Genomic DNA, 22,919 nt, shown 5'->3' on the forward strand with positions numbered 1-22,919 from the left:
TCAGGTAAAAATTCTTTGTTTAGCTCTGTACCCCATTTTTTTGTTTTTTTGGTTTGTTTTCCAGACAGGGTTTCCTCTGTGTAGCTCTGGCTGTCCTGGAACTCACTTTGTAAACCAGGCTGGCCTCGAACTCAGAAATCCACCTGCCTCTGCCTCCCAAGTGCTGGGATTAAAGGAGTGTGCCACTACCTCCCAGGCTGTACCCCATTTTTAAAGGGGTTATTTGGCTTTCAGGAGTCTACCTTCTTGAGTTCTTTATATATCTTGGATATAAGCCTTCTGTTGGATGTAGGGTTGGTAAAGATCTTTTCCCAGTTTGTTGGTTGCCATTTTGTCCTTTTGACAATGTCCTTTGCCTTACAGAAACTCAGTAATTTTATGAGGTCCCATTTGTCAATTCTTGATCTTACAGCATAAGCTATTGGTGTTCTGTTCAGGAAATTTTCCCCTGTGCCCATGTCCTCAAGGGTCTTCCCCAGTTTCTTTTCTATTAGTTTCAGTGTGTCTGGTTTTATGTGGATGTCCATGATCCACGTGGACTTGAGCTTCAGAGGTTAATTTTTAACATAGCATTTTTTATCAATTCTTAGGGAATTTTACAGCATGTACCCAATCACACACATGTCCCAGTTCTTCCATGTCTGACCCAATTCCCTTGTGACCTCTTTCCCCCAAAGAAGTTAAAAATAAAAATAAACATTTTTAAATCAATAAAATATATTTTAAATTTAAAAAGATTAATTTAGAAACCAAAATCCAATTTGTGTTACCTATATACTCATTGTAGCAGAGTCAAACTTTCAGTGGCCTACCACATACATAGAACTGAGTCTTTCCATTCATGAACAACCACCTCCACAGAAATCTTCAACTATGCAGACATAATATCAGCATCAATATATAATGTATTCAGAATTCTCTTTGATACCTTCCTGTTTAGGCTGGTCCTTCTCCTTTGGTAGGTGGGAAATGGAGTGGGTGTAGAGGTTGTCACAGAAGACTTCCATGTCCCTATTTCTCAACTGTGCATCTGCAATTACTGATGTAGCTGCAAAAGTAGATTCTTTGCTCCTTAGAGACAGTGGAAACAGGATCATGATCTTCCCCATTGTTTCTGACAAGACCAAAAATTGGAAGGGTCTCCCCTGTAGTAGGACCACAGACCTAGACAAGTCCCTCTGAGGTAGCCATGGGCCATGGACATCAACATGGCCAACTATTGCTCTGTAGTATTGCTTGAGGTCAGGGATACTGATTCCCCCAGATTTTCTTTTGTTGCTGAGAATAGTTTTAGCCATCCTGGGTTTTCTGTTGTTCCAGATGAATTTGATAATTGCCTGGTCAGCACAGTCTTGACATATCCTATTCTCCCACTTTCCACAGAACATGTAGTTCTCTGTTTCCTCTTTCCCATCTCACCATCACATTATTTGTTCATCATAATGGTCCCCACTGCTAGCACTATGAGACTCTGTGACTTCAGGTTATATATTTATTTATTTATTTATTTATTTATTTATTTATTTTTGTCATTTCTTTTTCTGTTTGTGTTTTTGTAATTTCACTGATACTACTTAACGCTGCCTTTATGCACACAGGTACAGTAGCATCTACTGGATCATGGGAAGCCTCTCTGGGGACACATCCCTGAGAAAATGGATTCCCTTTACACCAGAAGCCATAAGTTATCAATAGATCCTCAGAAAGGGGTAGGACTTCACGAGTCCTTCTCCCAAAATCACTTGAGTTTTGACTGGCTTGATTTTGTGCAGGTCTTTGTATGCTGCTCACAGTCTCTGGGATTTCATGTATGCAACAGTCCCAACATGATCACAAATAGTGTTTCTCAGAAGATTTCTAATACCTCCAGCTCTTACAATCTCACAAGCTCTCTTCTGCAATGATCCGTGCAACTTGGGGAGAGGAGGGTGATACAGAATTGCCATTTAGAGATGAGTACTTTACAAACACTTACCCTCAGCATGTTGACCAGTCATTGATCTCTATGAATTACAAACTACTATAAAATGAGCCTCTTGAATAAGAAAATATTTCACTGCCCCAGCTATTTCCTTTTTCTTTTTATTGGATATTTTCTTTATTTACATTTCAAATGTTTTCCACTTTCTGGGTCTCTCCTTTGGAAACCCCCTATCCCATCCCCCATTCTCCTGCCTCTATGCAGGTGCTCTGCTTCTCAACTACCCACTCCCATGTTCCTGCCTTGGCATTCCCATACACTGGGGCATCAAACACTCTCAGGCCCCAGGGAGTCTCCTCCCACTGATGCCAACAAGGCCAACCTCTTCCACATATGCAGGCATCACTGTGGGTCCCTCCATGTTTACACTTTGTTTGGTGGTCCATTCCCTGGGAGCTGGGGAGTGGTGGGGTGGGGTCTGCCCAGATGGCACTAACCCTTCCCCAAACCCAGACAAGATATGAGTTAGTCTGCCCAAAATATTAACTTTGTGGGTTTTCCTTTTATAATCCTTTCGCTGGCAATAGCTTAGGCCTTATCCTGGACAGATTCTTTTTAATAAAAGGTCTCTAATTTACTAAAACCAAACCTTAAGTCAAACTGGTAAACCTCTAAACCCAAGACCTACACAGGATAGCTTTCTCAGGGGTAGATGCTATCACATGAGTTAGCAGTCTCCCAGAGGAATCCAGAGTATCAGAACAGTTTGGCCTGTTTGTAACCTTATCTACCCTTGAATGTGGAAAGTTGCCCTTGATTCTTACAAACTAGCCATTTCCAGGAATAGAAACTGAAACCTACTCTGAGTACACACTCCTCCTTGGGTGTTTGAGATGAATAGGACTCAGAAGCAGGCAGAAAAGGGCTGTTGAGTGAGGACAAAGAAACTCAGGGAGTTCAGACTGTTCGTCCCACAGCCTCCTCCTTTTTTGTGCAGCTCTCCCTGGGACACCAGAACTCCACACATCACGTCTTCCCTTCATAAACATCCTGAATCTGAATTCCAGTTTTAGATAAAGACCTTTCCTGTGAGGAGAACCATCACAGAAGTGTTATTGCCACCAGATCAAGGTCACCACTGCTGAAGTAATGAAGGGTGTCAGGGTTAGCTTGTTCGATAACCCAAGATGTGTCTTAACACGAGGAGTGGAGTCCTGACACCAGGACAGGAGAGCTTGGGCTTTGTACTCAGGGAGCATCCTGGGAACAGGAGTATCCTCCAGTGGCCATCTTCTGGACCACAGAGCATCCCAAGGCAAACAAGACAACACCTTCCTTCCACCTGTGTGTTGTGGGCATTGACTGTCTTCTTGAGCAGTCAACTTTAGATGAAAGATGCCGGGTTGGGATTCTCAGATGCCAGTGGAGTCCACGCTGTAGGCTCTTCATTTCTCACATGGAGATGCAATTCCAGATCAGAAACAGTCACAGACAAGCTCTGGCAGGTCATGTTAGACCCTCTGGTTTTCAAAGATTCTTCTGTCATGGGTCACTTGTTATTCTAAAGGGCCTATTTTGTAGTTCTTCCTGTTTTTCTCTTGCAGTTTGCAAAAAAATTTGCTCTATATAATCACAATTTAAACTATAATATGACTTCAGGAGTTTCTTTTCTGCCCTGTATATCTGGAGTTCAACATGCTTAATGTATTTATCTGGGTATGCTTTTTCTTTGTTGCTAGGATTCCTTGAAATTTATATATTCTTTGTTCTGAGTTATGCAAGACAAGAAAGTTACTGCAGTATGTGTTAAAGCTTGGCAAGCAGCAGAAGAGAGTCTCTGATAGAATGAACGCCACAGAGCCTTACAGAAGCACTTTCAGTGATCACCACGAAAAAGGTCCTTTTAGTAATTCAATTCCCACAGACCAAAACCTCTTGCTTGATCTGGGAGTTGTCCGATAGAATCATTACCTGAGCAATTCCTAGCCACACGAGGCATACCTGGTTGGCCAGGTATGTCTTGGGACTGAGCACATGCTAAGGTTCTGAAATTCCCAGGAATCAGCAACCCCATTAATTCTCAGATAACAGTCACTTATTGTTTTCAAGAGCTTAACTTCAGACCATAAGTGGCCATCACTCCAAAGTAAATGCCAAGTGCAATGACTCTTCCAATTTGCCCACTGCATCTACCTTTTGTTTAAGCTCTATTCAGTTTTCTTGTGAATTAAATTTATATTGAAGATCATGCACCCTTCCAGTAAATACAGTGTTTTCTCTATCCTACCATCTCACAATCTTACACAAAGAAGCCTATAAACTTATGAGTGGAAAGACAAGGATAGCAGTTGCTAGACCAAGGAATCTATTTGAATGATACACAAGATTGAATAAAGCTAAAGTATCTGCACTGCTTTCCATAACATCCACTCCAGTGTTATCAGGCAAGCTTTTTGAGAAAGTGTCCTTAATTTCTTGCTGAAAATTATGAATCAGTTAAGAAGAATGAGGGTGGCCCACCAAATGCATTTAACCTTTTTTTTCCAGTCATACTTGTTCTTGTTGAAAGAACAAGTTCTTTTTGAAAGAATAAATTCTGGCTCCCTGGTGCAAATGGTGGCTGAAAGACACCTGTCCCAGCTGCTCCACTGATTGTATGCCCTGTGTCCTCCAAGCTGTTGGTAATTTTTAAGTAAGGTCTAGTCCAATTAATATTTCCCAATAGTTTTTGAAAATCATTGTCTTTAATTCATCAATCCTAAGTTGCAACTTTTGAGATATGATAAATTCACTATAAATTGTTTTTCCCAAATAATTTATTGGCTTGTTATGTTGTATTTTATCAGGGGCAATAATTAATCTAGACATGGTCAATATGCCAATCATATTTTTCAAAATTAATTCAGTTAAATCCTTTGTTTTTTCTTTTATAATTTTTAAGGGTCTTTGTCCAGTACTCTTCTGAACCCAAGCTACCACTTCTGTGAAGCCAAACCCCTCCTTCCCTCTAGATTGTTTTAATATTGGGTTGAGGAGGTGTACATAGGGGAGAAGGAAATCTTGGTGTTTTTTCTGCTTTGTATTTTATTTTACATATAATGTAAAATAAAAGCCTATTCATACCTGGCACTAATGGATCTTAATGCTTGATCCACAAATTTCTGACAAAGAGTTGAACTACCCTGGAATAGAACCTTCCATTGATACCTTTGAGAGGGCTTTTGAAAATTAATAGAGAGAGCCTTTGGTCACCATTTGCACCAGAGAGCCAGGCACTCCACAGCCTTCTGTGCACAGCCTGCGGGGAGAGAGGGATCTCCCAGCAGATCCTCCACTCCTGACCACAGAGGTGAGAGCTCCACTTTCTCTCCAATATCTCTCTGGAGGGGAACAGGTAGGAGCACACACCTCCTTCGTCAGCCTCCACTCCCCGTAGAGCATTGATGAGACTGGACTTTCCAGCCCCAGTCTCCCCCATCACTGCAGTGTTCAGTGGGGCTTTCTCAATGTCACCCAGAGCTCTGCTTGTTACAGAAACTGTATCCTGAAGGTTTCCAAACTCTAAGGATGATTCAATGAAGGCAATTAATTCCTGAGACAGGACTTTGGTTTTCATCTTGAAATTTGAAGATTTGTGCCAAAGCTGGAGGGCAAATTGGGATCCTCCTATGGAGGGGGTTTAGAATAGGAAGTCTGACCCATGCCTGGGAAATATCGATGGTACCTAAGGGAGGAAAGAAGCAAGAAGGTCAATCAATTAGTTCAGAAAGAACAGCCAATGGGAGAGCATGGTCCAGTATCTGCCCCCACATTATAAACAGGGACTTTCTTCCCTTTAATTGAATGTGCAAGACTGAACAACACTTACTCCTGGCTTTACCTTTAACTTTGGTTTGACTCACATTCTTTAACCTTTGACTATTTTCTTTACATTTTTCTGCTTAGATGGTCTATCTAATCCTGATTTTAACTTTGGTATTTGGTATCTGCCTAGAAACTTTTCCATTTCATCTAGATTTTCCTGTTGCGTTGAGTATCGACTTTTGTAGGAGGATCTGATGATTTTTTTAATTTGTTCAGTATCTTTTGTTATATCTCCCTTTTCATTTCTGATTTTGTTAATATGGATACTGTCTCTGTGCCCTCTGGTTACTCTGGCTAAGGGTTTATCTGTCTTGTTGATTTTCTCAAAGAACCAGTTCCTGGTTTTGTTTATTCTTTGTATAATTCTTTTTGTTTCTACTTGATTAATTTCAGCCCTGAGTTTGATGATTTCCTGCTGTCTACTCCTCTTGGGTGTATTTGTTTCTGTTTCTTCCAGAGCTTTTAGGTGTGCTGTTAAGCTGCTAGTGTAGGCTTTCTCCAGTTTCTTTTTGGAGGCACCTAATGCTATGATTTTTCCTTTTAGCACTGCTTTCATTGTGTCCCATAAGTTTGGGTATGCTGTACCTTCATTTTCATTAAATTCTAAAATGTCTTTTATTTCTTTCCTTATTTCTTCCTTGACCACGGTATCATTGAGTAGAACATTGTTCAGTCTCCATGTGTTTGTGGACTTTCTGTTGTTTTTGTTACTATTGAAGACCATCCTTCATCTGTAGTGATCTGATATGAGGCATGGGTTATTTCAATCTTCTCATGTCTGTTGATCTGTGTTTCGTGACCAATTATGTGGTCAGTTTTGGAGAAGGTACCATGAGGTGCTGAGAAGAAGGTATATTCTTTTGATTTAGGATGAAATGTTCTATAAATATCTGTTAAATCTGTTTGGTCCATAACTTCTGTTAGTTTCACTGTGCCTCTGTTTAGTTTTTGTTTCTCTGATCTCTCCACTGATGAGAGTGTGGTATTGAAGCCACACACAATTATTGTGTGATGTGCAATGTATGCTTTGAGCTTAGTAAATGTGGGTGTCTTTGCATTTGGAGCATAGATGTTCAGAATTGAGAGTTCTTCTTGGTAGATTTTTTTCTTTGATGACTATGAAGTTTTCTTCCATGTCTTTTTTGATGACTTTTGGCTGAAAGTTGATTTTATCCGAAATTAGAATGGCTACTCCACCTTGTTTCCTGGAACTATTTGCTTGGAAAATTGCTTTCCAGCCTTTTACTCTGAGGTAGTGCTTGTCTTTGACATTGGGGTGAGTTTTCTGTATGCAGCAAAGTGCTGGGTCTTGTTTACGTATCCAGTATATTAGTCTATGTGTTTTTATTGGATTTATGGAACCAGTAGAATTAATCTTCTATCCCCTAAAGGCAGATTCATGAAGCATATAAAATGTATTATGAAAATTCTACATAGCATCAGCTATGGATAACCATGCATGAAAAGTTCTATGTAGACTTTGAGTTCTGTTACCTACACAAATAGGAGTACCCTGGACTCCTACAATGCAGTTCATAATTTCTGTACCCTCTTCCATATGCTTAGCACTTCCCCACTTGTCATAAGGATCAAGTAACCAAATAGATTTATTAACCACCAAGGGGTTATCCATATCTCCCCCAATTTACTCCTGTGTTAATTGTGGGATGAGGAATATAGGCCCAATATGTATGCTTGGTCCCCATTGCTGTAAAACTTAGACAGACAGCATAGCAATGAACAAAGTTGCACCATTCAAAGGTTTTTGCCAAAGATTTATCAATTCTGATGGTGTCCACAACACTTGGCTTCAATTCTCATGTCAAAATATGTTTGGTTTTCATCAAACATTCATTGTTAATGATAAGGGGTTGCAGACTGTTCTCATTGGCCCAGCACCATCTGAACAACAAAGCATAAGAAGTGTTACAGAAACTGTGAACAAGGTGATGTGTCTTTGTGGGGGGGGGGTATGTTTGTATGCAATGTGTGTGGGTAGGGAAAGACATGTATGTGGGCTTGAAGGCTATAACATGGAATACATACTGAATACATTGAGTGGTTCATACTCATTTCACTACATTGTTAAGGACAGTCACTGTCGGTCCCTTCACTTGAGAACCTGGGAGCACGAGCCAGGGGACAGCGCAGCTCCAGCTCTGGATAGGGAATAATGCCAGCTGTGCACAGGACCTACCGAATGGGAGATGAGCAAACCAAGACCTGGCCAGAGAGCACTGTCTGCTCCACCTCCCTGCAAGCCTCAAGTCAGGAGTGTTCCAGGTTCAGCAAATAAATGTAGTCAATGAAATAAGAGCACTCCTGGGCAGGGCATCTGCATGCATGGGTGAAGATCTGGAACAGCATCTACACACACATTTTGACCTACACACACACACACACACACACACACACACACACCACCAGCCCTTACTCTGTTCCCCCGTCTTCCTTCCACATGTGGTCCCAGGAATCTTAAAGGTTCCCCATGGGTTGGAATCCAGTTTCCTCCTGTGTCTGTCCTTTAATTACTACACCCAGCACTGAACTCAGCAGAGCTGGTCATGAATCACCCCCTCCCACTTCCTGTTTATCCTCCTAAGAGCAAAAAAATGGTACAGACCTTTCCAAACCATGCTTCTGAAAGCCTGGGGGAATTTCTTCCTTTATTTCTTAGTTGACCAAGTTATCATTGAGTAGAGAGAGTGTTGTTCAGTTTCCATGTGTACGTAGGCTTTCTGTTGTTTTTGTTATTGAAGATCAGCCTTAGTCTGTGGTGATCTGATAGGGTGCTTAGAATTATATCAATCTTCTTATATCTGCTGAGGTCTGTTTTGTGACCAAGTATATGGTCAATTTTGGAGAAGGTACCATGAGGTGCTGAGAAGAAGGTATATTCTTTTGTTTTAGGGTAAAGTGTTCTATAGATATCTGTTAAATCCATCTGGTTGAAAACTTATGTTAGGTTCACTGTTTCTCTGTTTAGTTTGTGTTTCCCTGATTGATGAGCGTGGGGTGTTGAGGTCTCCCACTATTATTATATGGGGTGCAATGTGTGCTTTAAGCTTTAGTAAAGTTTCTTTTATGAATATGGGTGTCCTTGTATTTGGAGAATGTATGTTCAGAATTGAGAGTTCATCTTGGTAGATTTTTACTTTAATGAGTATGAAGTGTCCTTCCTTATCTTATGTGGTACATTTATACAGTGGAGTATTACTCAGCTATTAAAAACAATGAATTCATGAAATTCTTAGGCAAATGGGTGGAGCTAGAAAATATCATCCTGAGTGAGGTAACCCAGTCACAAAAGAACACACATGGTATGCACTCACTGATAAGTGCATACTAGCCCTAAGCTCAGAATACCCAAGATACAACTCATAGACCACATGAAGCTCAAGAAGAAGGAAGAAAAAAGTGTGGATACTTTGATCCTTCTTAGAAGACATAACAAAATACTCATGGGAGCAGAGACTTAAGGAGAGGCAGTCCAGACACTGGCTACATGGGGATCCATCCCACATGCAGTTACCAAACACAGACACTCTTGTGTATGCCAGGAGGTGCATGCTGACAGGAGCCTGATAAACCTACTTCCTGAGAGGCTTTGCCAGAGCCTGACATGTACAGAGGCAGATGCTCACAGGGAACCATTGAACTAATCACGGGGTCCCAAATGGAGGAGTTAGAGAGAGGACTGAGGAGCTGAAGGGGTTTGCGGCCCCATGGGTAGGGCAACAATACCAACCAACCAGAGCTCCCAGGGTCTAAACCGCCATCCTGGGAACACCCATGGCTCCAGCATCGGTGTATATAGCAGAGGATGGCCTTGCTGAGCCTAAGAGGGAGAGGAGGCCCTTAGTTCCATAAAGGCTGGAAGCCCCAGTGTGGGGCAATGTGAGGGTGGGGAGGTGACAGTGGGTGGGTGGGGGAACACCCTCAAAGAAGCTGGAGGAGGGGGAATGATATAGGTGGTCAGGGTGGGGGTGGGGTGGGGAGAATGGGGAAAGCAGATATCTGAAATGTAAATAAATAAAATATCCAATAAAAGAAAAGTGACAAATTTTATCCTGGGTAATCACAACAAACATGTCCACTCACCCTAAATAGGGACCTGAATAGGTAGGGAACTGAATACAGACCAAGATACTGATACCACCAAAGTCCAACTTGTTGAGGCAGGGGGTTTTATTGGGGCTTTTAACAACAGCAGGAAATACTCAAAAACAGCTTCATCACCAAGGCCCACCCCTGCAGGAGTGACAGCTCACTAAGGCTGGGAACCTGAAGCAGCTTAGCAGGTCAGAGAGTGTCTTTACAAGTGATTCTGCTCTAACCCTCCTCCAGGCAGCCCACTGGGTTTCTGCTCCTTCCAGGAAGCTGGTCTGGACTCTGGGTCAGTTCAGCTTTAGATATTATGACTTACTCTGTCAAGGAAGGCCCTAGTTAAACTAGTCAGGTTCAGTGCTTCTGATTCTGTCTGCCTTTGCCTGTGTGTGTGTGTGTGTGTGTGTGTGTGTGTGTGTGTGTGTGTGATTTTGTGTGTTTCTCTATCTCTCAGTGTGTCTCTGTGTCTCTGTGTCTCTGTGTGTCTCTTATTCTTTCCTCTCTCTGTCTCTCTGTCTCTCTGTCTCTCTGTCTCTCTCTCTCTCTCTCTCTCTCACATTATCCAACCTGCTCCTCTTTACACCCCATTCTTGTAAGATCCTGCCAGGAGATATATGGGTTACAAACTGCAGAGCTGCCCTGAACCTCTGAGAGCACCATGGCTCCACTTCCCTGCCCCTTGCACTGCGTTTTGATGAGAAATTTTCCTCCATCTTCACTGTGAGTACCTGTCTCTGATTCCATGCAGAAGTCCACTCTCTATCAAAATGACTCCACGGCGACATTAAATTGGGAGCCACCCTCACCAACCCCACTCCTGGCCACACCTGGCACAAACTTCCTAACCACAGAGACACAGACTGTAGGGACAGGAGGCTAATCCAGTACTCTTCCCTGCTCTAGCATTTTCCTTTGTGATACTGTGTGTCTGCAGCCATTCAGACAGTCACAAGACTGACTGGAGGTTTGGTTTTAGTAAATTAGAAGTGTTTTATTAAGGAGACTGACCAGCCGGGCAGTGATGGCACACGCCTTTAATCCCAGCACTTGGAAGGCAGAGGCAGGTGGCTTTCTGAGTTCGAGGCCAGCCTGGTCTACAGAGTGAGTTCCAGGATAGCCAGGGCTACACAGAGAAATCCTGTCTCAAAAAGCCAAAAAAAGAAAGAGAAAGAAAGAAAGAAAGAAAGAAAGAAAGAAAGAAAGAAAGAAAGAAAGAAAGAAAGAAAGAAAGAAAGAAAGAAAGAAAGAACCTGACCAAGACCAAACCAGAGAGAATTCTCAAAGTAAGGTCCCAGCTATTGTTAGCTTAAGAATTATAGAGGGAAAATCCACAGTTATTACTTGGGGGGTCAAATGAACTCATATCCTACCTGGATGTGGCAACCTTGATTCTGTACAGTCCTCCAGCAGGGCCCTCAGCCATCCAAGCAAGCATTTCATACAACAGCAGAGCTTAGCAATTAGCTTGCTTAATCCTGTGACTTATTACCTTCTAAGACTACCTGGCAGGCAGTAAAACATTTTTGAACAATTAGCAATTTTTTAAGGATGGCTCAACTGCAACAGGAAATAGTCCACCTGGCCAGATGACAGAGTACATTCAGAGTAGGAGCAACTTCCTCATGGCTATACAAGATAAAAACAATTTTGCTTTTACAAAATGTAGCACAGTAAATTTAACACTCTAACCATAATATTCACTATCACCATAGAGTTTTCTATGAGGGAGCTAGGGATATAATCAAGTGGTAAGTTACTGTCTTTCAAAGAGGAAGTTATGAATGGGATACCCAGAATGCACCTAAAAGACAGGCATAGTGGAGAGAGTTTATAATTCCAGCACTGAGGAAAGAGGGAGGCAGATCCCTGGAGCTCAATTGTCAACCACAATTACCTAATTGGTAAAGTCCAGGCCAGTGAATGTGTCTACCTCAAAATAAGGAAAATGATATCTGAGAAACAACAGCATCTACACACACATGTCCACATACATACACAAAGAGAGTGAGTGAGCGAGAGAGAGAGAAACAGAGACAGAGAAACACAAAGAGAGAGAGAGAGAAAGAAACATGAAATAATGTCAAATCAGCAGGACACCAGGTACGAGGCAGGGTTACAGCAAGTGTCTGCAATCATTGAAACATGGGCTCACTGGGTCTGAAAGTCAGTACTGACCCAGCAATATATGACATCATCTGAAAAGAGGGTTTTGAGGTAGGGAAGTAGACTGGTCAGTGTGGGGTGGGAGCCCTGACTCAGGATAGGCTACCAAAGTACCCAGTTCAACACTTAGGGAGCCCGGGAGTTGGCCACTTCAGCACAGCTCCCCCTCCCTTTCTGTTGAAGGAAGTGAAAGCTTTTTAAGCTCACTGTGTAAGCCAGACAAAGAGGTCTGGGAATAGAAAGCAAAACCTCCCCTCACCGCAGTCCCTCCCTTCAGGGACAAGGCAGGAAGGGTTCAGATCTAGGAACTGCAGAGCAGAGAGCAAAGACTGTGTGGACCGAGATCTGCAAGGAAATCTGAAAACATCTGCCTTCACTTCCCAGCCGTTCTTCTCTCCAGAGCTCCAAGACACCAACACTGCATCCATCTGTCTCCTGAACCTCCCAGCTTAGAGGATTCCAGGGAGATCTACCAGTGACCTTGCTCCAAGGGAAGAGGTGACATCACAGGAGGGCCACTGGCATCACTGCTCAGGAGCAGGTACATGAAGGGTTCTAAGTTCCGCTTGACCAGAAACCCTACTTACTGTGGTATCAATGACGGTCTCCTGGCACCAGGGCAGAGGATCTTTGATTATGGCTTATTTCACTCAGGGGTTGCTCACAGAAAGGACCTTCTCTGTCTTCTGCACCACAGAGCACTCCCAACACACCAGGCAGCAACAGACTTCCCAATGACCCTCACATCCTGGGTCTGTTGCACCTCTGATGCCAGCTTGAGTTTGGAGAAAGAGGGCAGCTTGTGTGACCAGATTCCTCAGAGTCAATGCGAGAACCTCTTTGGGTGGAGGGTTTAGTTGTGTTTTATTTCATTTTTGTTGTTGTTGTTTTTGGTTTGGGTTTTGGTTGAGACTGACTGATCCCACTGTGTGCCTTTGGTAGAGAACCTGTAAATCAGGATTACCTCAAACTCAGAGATCCATCTGCCTCTGCCTCTCTGCCTCCTGGGGCTAAGATTACAGGCATGCAGCACCACACCCAGCTATACTGGAACTCTTTGATTTACTCCAGGAGGATAAAATCCTATACAGAGCACCCACTGCTATTTCCTCTTCTAGAAGGGAACTGTGAGAAGCCATTATCAACACAACCAGCACTAACAATACCTTGACTGTTTGGGGGGAGGGGGTGTCGAGGGAGGTTCAGGAGCCTCCTAATCAGCAGACATGGGGAAGTAGCCCACTCTTGGTTCTAGGATTCCCACTAAATAGTCTTTGGCTTCTGGGAGGAGTTTCATCCACCCACTCAGGATATCTCTGTTCAAACTTTATTTTGTTTTTTATGGACTTGAGAAAGGAGCATATGTCCTTATACTTTGTTCATACATACCGGTTTTTGGTTGACTCCACCACAGTCAGTCCTGTGCTGCAGCTCTCTGGCTGTCCTCTCTGTTCAAACTTCTCAGTTCCCATAATTCCCCACCACCACTTGTATATCCCATGTATGCTACTGTCTATCTCCCCCAAAGCTATTTTTACCCCTTTTATAGCCCCCCTTTCAGTTTCCTGGCCTCTACAAACACTTCCTACAACAAAAATGTACATGCCTAAAAATGAGAAGCTGAAATCCACATATGAGAGAGAGCATCAGGTTTGCCTTTCTGACATTGGGTGAACTCACTATTTAGTAGCTCTGCCAGCTTTGTGTGAAAATTATACAGGTCCATTTATATTATGCATGATCTGTGGCACATTTTCATTTCCACTTATCATCTAGGCTGATTGTATTTCTCAGCTATTGTTAGTGGAGCAGCAATGAACACAATGTCCCAGTATCTTTGTGCTAGGATACAGAGTTCTTCTGGGGAACACCCAGGTTTGGTGTCAGCTTGCAACCCCAAGAGCAGTGGAGGAGTCTTCTTTCTCCACATCCTCACCAGCTCCTGTTTTCTCCTGAGTTTTTGATCTTAGCCATTCTGACTGAGGTGAGGTGAAATCTCAGGGTTGTTTTGATTTGCATCCTGATAAGTAAGGATGTTGAACATTTCTTTAGGTGTTTTTCAGTCATTCGATATTCTTCAGGTGAAAATTCTTTGTTTAGCTCTGTACCCCATTTTTTTGTTTTGTTTTGTTTTCCAGACAGGGTTTCTCTGTGTAGCTGTCCTGGAACTCACTTTGTAAACCAGGCTGGCCTAGAACTCAGAAATCCACCTGCCTCTGCCTCCCAAGTGCTGGGATTAAAGGTGTACGCCTTCCAGGCTGTACGCCATTTTTAATGGGGTCATTTGGCTCTCTGGAGTCTACCTTCTTGAATTCTTTTTATATCTTGGATATAAGCCTTCTGTTGGATGTAGTGTTGGTAAAGATCTTTTCCCAATTTGTTGGTTGCCATTTTGTCCTTTTGACAATGTCCTTTGCCTTACAGAAACTCAGTAATTTTATGAGGTCCCATTTGTCAATTCTTGATCTTACAGCATAAGCTATTAGTGTTCTGTTCAGGAAATGTTCCCCTGTGCCCATGTCCTCAAGGGTCTTCCCCAGTTTCTTTTCCATTAGTTTCAGTGTGTCTGGTTTTATGTGGATGTCCATGATCCACGTGGACTTGAGCTTCAGAGGTTAATTTTTAACATAACATTTTTTATCAATTCTTAGGGAATTTTACATCATGTACCCAATCACACACATGTCTCTGTTCTTCCATGTCTGACCCAATTCCCTTGTGACCTCTTTCCCGCAAAAAAAGTTAAAAATAAAAATAAACATTTTTAAATCAATAAAATATATTTTAATTAAAAAAATTAATTTAGAAACCAAAATCCAATTTGTGTTACCTATATACTCACTGAAGCAGAGTCAAACTCTCAGTGGCCTACCACATAAATAGCACTGTATTTCCATTTATGAACAACCACCTCCACAGAAAACTTCAACTATGCAGAGATAACATCAGCATCAATATCTAATGCATTGAGAATTCTCTTTGATACCTTCCTGTTTAGGCTGGTCCTTCTCCTTTGGCAGGTGGGAAATGGAGTGGGTGTAGAGGTTGTCACAGAAGACTTCCATGTCCTTATTTCTCAACTGTGCATCTGCAATTACTGATATAACTGCAAAAGTAGGTTCTTTGCTCCTTAGAGACAGCGGAAACAGGATCATGATCTTCCCCATTGTTTCTGACAAGACCAAAATTTGGAAGGGTCTCCCCTGCAGTAGGACCACAGACCTAGACAAGTCCCTCTGAGGTAGCCATGTGCTGTGGACATCAACATGGCTTCAGGTAGCAGCAAAGGCCACTTAGGTGAGTATGGCTTCATAGCCATAACATGATCCAATGACTTCAGGCAGCAGCCTACAGCACATATATCTGCATGGTCACTTATTGGTGGTAACACTGGTCATGGTCATCAAACAAACCCTGGCTGCAATAGGACCACAGATGGAGACATGGCACTCAGTGGCATCATGAATTCGTGCATCACCATGGCCTCAGGGAACAGTACAGTCCAGTCACTTCAGCCTGGTCAGCACAGCCTTGATATATCCCATTCTCCCACTTTCCACAGAACACGTAGTGCTCTGTTTCCTCTTTCCCATTTCACCATCACACTATTTGTTCATCATAATGGTCCCCACTGCTGGCACTATGAGACTCTGTGACTTCAGGTTATTTATTTATTTTTATAATTACTTTTTCTGTTTGTGTTTTTGTAATTTCTTATTACATGAGAATTTCACTGATACTACTTAACACTGCCTTTATGCACACAGGTATAGTAGCATCTACTGGATCATGGGAAGCCTCTCTGGGGCCACATCCCTGAGAAAACTGATTCTCTTTTCCCCAAAAGCCATAAGTTATCAATAGATCCTCAGAAAGGGGTGGGACTTCACGAGTCCTTCTCCCAAAAATTTTGGAGTTTTGACTGGCTTGATTTTGTGCAGGTCTTGTGTATGATGCTCACAGCCTCTGGGATTTCATGTATGCAACAGTCTCACCATGGTCACAAATAGTGTTTCTGAGAAGATTTCTAATACCTTCAGCTCTTACAGTCTCACAAGCTCTCTTCTGCAAAGATCAATGCACCTTGGGGAGAGGAGGGTGTTACAGAATTACCATTTAGAGATGAGTACTTTACAAACAATCTCAGCATGTTGGTGAGTCATTGGTCTCTTTGAATTACAAACTACTGTAAAATGAGCCTCTAGAATAAGAGTTGAGAAATGTGCTAATCTATGAGTATAAAGATGAAAACTTAGGAGAAATTTATTACTATGTCAATTAATCAGAATAATTTAGTATTCAGATCTCCTGCTAAGACTTATGTTCTAACCAGCTATGGGGTTTTAGTCCAGTTAACAGTAGGAGGCATAACTCTGGCCTTGAGGCACAAGCTTTAAATCTAGTCACAGAGTTAATGGTTATTCCCATAATATTTGTTTCACTGATTCCCCGGTGGGTGTATCTTGCCAGAGCATTCATTATTGTCATTTGTAGGATTCTCAGCCAGATTATATTGTTGGTTATTTTTCTTCTCCAGCAGTATTCATAGAATGTTGCTTACCTAAAGACACACAGTGACTCTGTCTTCTCCTGTACACAGACTATCACTTACTTAGTGAATTCCTGGGTGAGAACTTACCACAGCTCTTCCTGGTTTTTTGGGAGATGAGAGAAGTCAAAATATAGGTCCAGAAATTGAAACTTTTGGGTATAATGACTGGTTTCCAGACAACTGAAATCATGCCAGTGTGTCACATATTTACGATGAAAATACTCTTGGGGTATGAAAAGGAGAAAAAGAACATCATCTACATTTATCTCCACAATATCAGGAGAGCAGTGTAAAGCATTCCTCAGATCATCATAAGGCCTCCATGATACAGTGGGACAAGTTAAGCATGAAAGAGCTAGAGGACTCACTGTCCACCTCACTATGACTCTTTTGGTATGGCTCTCACATCCCTAAGACATTTCAGTGATGCTAAATACCCAGAACAGCAGTATACCAGGCAGGTGTGACAAGCCAAACCTCAATGATGATCAAGACAGACTCATACCTATCAGTTTGTGAAACTCTGACTGAAGGGAGTGGGACACTGACTAGCTATAAAAATGGTAGTCTTTTTTTAATGAAGTGGAGGAGGTGATGACTTTAAGCTCATAGCTTTCCCAATTTCCTTCCACAGGGAGATGACTCATGAACATTGCTTCTAAAAATTAACCATGTGCAGATAACCCATAGATGTGGAACTTCTGAGCCACTGAGGAGATTCAACATACTTCCTACTGAGACACATGGTTCAGGGCCAGGGTTCTGACCAACCATTCCGTATTGCTCCTTTGCTTTCGTGTATGAAGTCTGCAGCCAGGGCTCACTGAAAAGTAGCATGGTGAACAATAGGTTTAGAGCATAAATTTGCTGTGTTAGGGTTCTTTACAAAATGTTTTTAACTTGTATAAGCCATGAGGAAGTTGCTCCTACCTGGAACATTCCCTGTCAGTTATCACAAGTTGGACCACTTCCTGCTACAACTGAGCTGTTCATAAAAATTTGCTAGTTGCTAATAAATATTTCACTGCCCCAGCTATTTCTCTATTTTTTTTTTTGCTTTTTTATTGGATATTTTCTTTATTTACATTTCAAATATTTTCCTCTTTCCAGTTCTCTCCTTCAGAAATTGCTATCACCTGTCTCCAGGAGGGTGCTCCTCCAACCACCCACCCACTTCTGTCTTCCTGCTCTGGCATTCCTCTACAATGGCAGAAAACACCTTCTAATGGACTCTCCTCCCACAGATGCCAATAAGACCATCCTCTGCCATGTATGTGGCCAGAGCCATGGGTCCCTCCATGTATCTTCCTTGCTTAGTAATCCAGTCCCCGGGCCCTTGCCTGGGCACCTCTGCCCCTGAGGGACCACACACACACAGACATGGTATAGAATAGAGTTTATTCAGAATAGGGGATGGGAGTTAGTGGGAGAGAGAGAGAGAGAGAGAGAGAGAGAGAGAGAGAGAGAGAGAGAGAGAGGAGGGAGTGGAGGCCGGCCATGACCACGTGGAGGGGGGGAAGAGCCCCAGGGGCAGAGAGGTGAGAGAGTATGGGAGAGTGGAGAGCAAAGAGAGAGAGGAGGAGCAAGTAGCCCCTCTTATAGTGGGCCAGATCTCTGGGGCGGGGCATACCTGGCTATTGCCAGGTAGGTGTGGGGTGGAGCTTAGACAAAACCCCAACACCAGGAGCTCCAGGAGATCTGGTCAGTTGACTGTTGCTCCTGAATATGGGATTGCAAACCCCCTCAGCTCCTTCAGTCCCTTCTCCAACTCCTACATTGGGGACCCTGTGCTTAGTCCAATGGTTGGCTGCAAGCATCTGTCTCTATTTGTCACACCCTGGCAGAGCCTCTCTGGAGACAGTCATATCAGGATCCTGTCAGTAAGCACTTCCTGGCATCCACAATAGACTCCAGGTTTGGTGACTGTATATGGGATAAACTATTCCACAAAATGGAAACAGAAGAAAAACTACCCAATTTGTTCTATGAAGCCACAACTATGTTTCTACCTAAACCACACAAAGACACAATAAAGAAAGAGTACTTCAGACAAATTTCCCTTATGAATAGCAGTGTAAAAATACTCAATAAAATTCTCCCAAGATGGATCGAAGAACACATCCAAACAGCCATTCAGCATAATCAGATAGGATTTGTTGCTGCCTGCAGCTACAGGTGAACCGAAGACCTGAAAGAGAATACTGGGGATATACAGGGAGGCAACGAAAGAGAGCTGAGTCAGGATGACATTCGCCAATCATGACCAAAGCTTTAATAATATTTAGTCAATATATAGCCTTCAGAAGAAATCCCTGCCCCCAGACTTCAAGGAGAGATCCGAGAACATGTTGACTCCTATCTCAGCAGATCGCCTGCTGAGATCAGAGGACTTCACGTCTAACAGGCCCAGGATGCTTCCAGTTGAGACTGGCCAGAGACTGCCATGATTTCCAGATGAAAGCAGCTGTATTGTTCTCTGAAGAACAAAGGCCAGGGATAACATAAGCAAGTGGAAAGCCCAAGGCGGGGCGGGAAGGGGGGCTGGCTGGTGGCCAGGATGACCAAAGGGGCTGAAAAACCCAGCTCAATGCTGGAGGGGGAAGGGACAAGGATTCATCCCAGGTATGCAGGGAGAGATCAATATACAAAATTTCATCAATGTAGTTCACTATGTAAACAAACTCAAAGTAAAAAACCACATGATTGTTTCATTAGATGCTGAAAAACTATTTGAGAAAATTCATCATCCCTTCATGTGAAAAGTTTTAGAAAGATCAGGAATTCAAGATCCATACCAAAACATAGTAAAAGCTATATACAGTAAACCAGTAGCCCTCATCAAACTAAATGGAGAGAAACTTGAAGCAATATCACTAAAATTAGGGACTAAACATCTCTCCCTATCTATTAAATACAGTACTTGAAATTCTAGCTAGAGCAGTTAGACAACAAAAGGAAGTCAAAGGTATACAAATTGGAAAGGAAGAAGTCAAACTATAACTATTTTACAGATGATATCATAATATACTTAAGTAATTACAAAAATTCTATCAGAGAACAGCTGATAGAATACTGCCCAGGTATTTTTACAAGTAATGGGTGGCAAGATCAAACAGGCTAACTGCTAAGCTTTGTTGATCTTAGTACTACTTGCTTGGTTGATTGCATGCTTGGATGGCTAAGACACCTTCTGGATGTCTGTTACAGAATCAAGTCTTGCCCGAATCCAGACAATATATGAGTTAATTTGCTCAAAATATTAACTTTCTGAATTTTCCCTTTATAAACCTTTCACTGACGATACCTAGAAAACTCTCTGATTTTGTCTTGGCCAGTCACTTTTTAATAAAAAGGCTCTAATTTACTAAAACCAAACCTTAAATCAGACTGGTAAACCTCTAATCCCAAGACCCACAGCAGTATAGCTTTCCCAGGGATAGATACCATCACATGAGTTAACAGTCTTCCAGAGGAGTCCAGAGTTTCATAACAGCTTGGCCTATTTGTGACCTTATTACAGGTGAATGTGGGGAGTTGCCCCATGATTCCTACCAACTAGCCATTTCCAGGAATAGAAACTGAAACCTACTCTGACTACAGACTCCTCCTTAGGCGTTTGAGATAAATAGGACTCATATCCAGGCAGAAAAGTGTAGAGAGAAAGGGCTGTGAGTGGACAAGTAAGGACAAAGAAACTCAGATTGACCAGACTGTCCATCCTACTGCCTCCTCCTTTCTTGTGCAGTTCTTCCTGGGACACCAGAACTCCACACCTCACATCTTCTCTTCATAAACATACTGACTCTGATTTTCAGCTTTAGATAAAGACCTTTCCTGTGAGGACAGCCATCACAGAAGTGTTATTGCCACCAGATCAAGGTCACCACTGCTGAAGTAAGTGAAGGGTGTCTAGGTTCAGCTTGTTCAATAACCCAAGATGTGTGATAACATGAGGAGTGGAGTCCTGACACCAAGACAGGACAGCTTGGGGCTTTGTACTCAAGGAGCATCTTGGGCACAGGAGTATCCTTCAATAGCCATTTTCTGGACTGCAGGGCATGCCAAAACTGAGAAGGCAAGCCCTTCTTTCCACTTGTGTGTTGTGGGCCTTGACTGTCTTCTGGAGAAGTCAAGTTTAAAGGAAGATGGCAGATTATGGTTCTCAGATGCCCTTGGAGTCCATGCTGTAGGCTCTTCATTTGTCCCATGGAGATAAAATCCCAAAACAGAAACAGCCACAGGCAAGCTCTGGAAGATCATGTTAGACCCTCTGGTTTTCAAAGTTTCTTCTCCCTTCAGTCACTTGTTACTCTGAAGAGCCTATTTTGTAGTTCTTCCTGTTTCTCTCTTGCAGTCTGCAGAACAATTTGCTCTGTATAATCAGGATTTTAACCACAAAATGACTTCAGGAGTTTCTTTTTCTGACATGTATATCTGGAGTTCTATAGGCTTCTTGTATCTATCTGGATGTGTCCCCTAAATTTGGAGACATTTTTCCTAGAAATTATTGAATATATTTTCTATGCTGTTGAATGGACTTCTTCTTCTTCTTCTTCTTCTTCTTCTTCTTCTTCTTCTTCTTCTTCTTCTTCTTCTTCTTCTTCTTCTTCCTCTTCCTCTTCCTCTTCCTCTTCCTCTTCCTCTTCCTCTTCCTCTTCCTCTTCCTCTTCCTCTTCCTCTTCCTCCTCCTCTGCCTCTGCCTCCGCCTCTTCCTCTGCCTCTCCTTCTTCTTCTATACCCATACATTTCCTTGTGTTCGAAAGATTACACATGATTTGTTCATAGGTTTTTCAATTATTATGGCCAATCTTGAACAAGTCTTACAACTCTATATTATCTATATATACCTACAACTCCTGACAATGTCTCCTTCATCTGATCGACTGTGTTGACATGCCTTTTCATTGAGCATTCAATTTATCAAGTCTTAATTTCTAACCTCATTTAAGACAAGAGTTTCTTCACTATTTCTTTTTATTGAATTCCATCATCATACCCTTTCTAGCTCTGATTTTCTTTCAGCTTATTGAGCACTTTTTCTTGATCTACTTTATAACCATCATTTTGAATTCTTTATCTGGACATTGACTATGCCATTCTTGTGAAAACCAGAAGAATTTCCCTGGAATTTGTAGTTTTAGAGGAGATGAGCTGTACTTATTTTTTATATAACCCTTGACTTTGTGTTCAATTATGCTGTTAGGGGTTAGGTCACTTGATGGTGTTCTGAGTTATGCCAGACAAAAAAGAGAGACACTGCAGGATGTGTTAAAGCTTAGCAAGCAGCAGGGAAGGAGAGTCTATAATAGAATGAACACCACAGAGCCTTACAGAAGCACGTTCAGTGACTTACACACACACACACACACACACACACACACACACACACACACACAAAGGCCTTTTAGTAATTCAATTACCACAGACCAAAACCTCTTGCTTGATCTAGGAGTTGTCTGAATGAATCATTACCTGAACAATTATCAGCCACACATGCTTCCTGGTTGGCCAAGTATGTCTTGGGACTGAGGACATGCTAAGGTTCTGAAATTCCTAAGAATCAACAACCCCATAAATCTCAGATAACAGTCACTGATTGTTTTCAAGAGCTTAACTTCAAACCATAAGTGGCAATCTCTCCAAAGTAAATGCCAGGTGCAATGACTCTTCCAATTTGCCTGCTTCATCTCTCTTGTGTTCAAGCTCTATTCAGTTATCTTGAGAATTAAATTTATGTTGAAGATCATGTATACTTCCAGTAAACACGGTGTCTTTCTATCCTGCTATTTCACAATCTTGCACAAAGAAGCCAGTACAGTTATTAGTGAAAAGACAAAGATAGCAGGTATTAGACCAAGGAATTTATTTAAATGATACACAAGATTGAATAAAGCTAAAGTATCTGCACTGCTTTATATAACATCCAATCCAGTCTATTCAGGCATACTTTCTGAGAAAGTGTCCTTAATTTCTTGGAGAAAATTCTGAATCATTTATGAAGAATGAGGGTGGCCCACCAAATGCATTTTAACCTTTTTTCCAGTCATACTTGTTCTTGTTGAAATTTAAAGGTGAAATAAAATATAAAACAAGCCATCACATTTAAATTTTATTTGATCTTTGACTGCCTTTAACTCAAACCAGTATTAGAGTTTGTCTCAGATTAGCTATTTCATTACCCATGTCACTATTTTATTGTGTTGAGTCCAAAGTTCTGCAGAATGTTTATGCCAGTCTGTCATGAGCTCAGCAGTTTGAATTTCTTTATGAAGTGCCAATCTACCTGTAGTATCAACAATTAGCTAATGCAAT

The 22,919-nt window shown here is 42.0% G+C and overlaps 1 protein-coding gene and 1 long non-coding RNA gene across 22 annotated transcripts in view; both read left to right on the top strand.

Moving 5' to 3' along the window:
• Positions 1–22,919, top strand: part of LOC127693473 (T-cell-specific guanine nucleotide triphosphate-binding protein 2-like) — a 444,108-nt gene that overhangs the window by 198,885 nt on the left and 222,304 nt on the right. For 7 of the 20 annotated variants that reach the window (XM_052194337.1, XM_052194347.1, XM_052194360.1 and 4 more), the window contains exon 1: positions 12,529–12,596. The exons of 12 other annotated variants lie outside the window; for them this stretch is intronic. The gene's annotated coding sequence lies outside the window, so the exon portion shown is untranslated. Of the gene's footprint in view, positions 1–12,498; positions 12,597–22,919 lie in introns of those variants that run through there. One more of the 20 variants, XM_052194356.1, reaches the window with a different exon arrangement.
• LOC127693488 (uncharacterized) lies at positions 920–17,618 on the top strand. Of its 2 annotated transcripts, XR_007979704.1 has the most exons (4): positions 920–962; positions 15,076–15,352; positions 15,997–16,209; positions 17,242–17,618. It is a non-coding gene; the product is annotated as an uncharacterized LOC127693488 (long non-coding RNA). The 2 variants fall into 2 exon arrangements; XR_007979703.1 differs by lacking the exon at positions 920–962 and having other exon boundaries at positions 12,612–15,352.

The sequence above is a fragment of the Apodemus sylvaticus genome, chromosome 10 (assembly GCF_947179515.1).
Source record: "Apodemus sylvaticus chromosome 10, mApoSyl1.1, whole genome shotgun sequence".
Lineage (NCBI taxonomy): Eukaryota > Metazoa > Chordata > Mammalia > Rodentia > Muridae > Apodemus > Apodemus sylvaticus.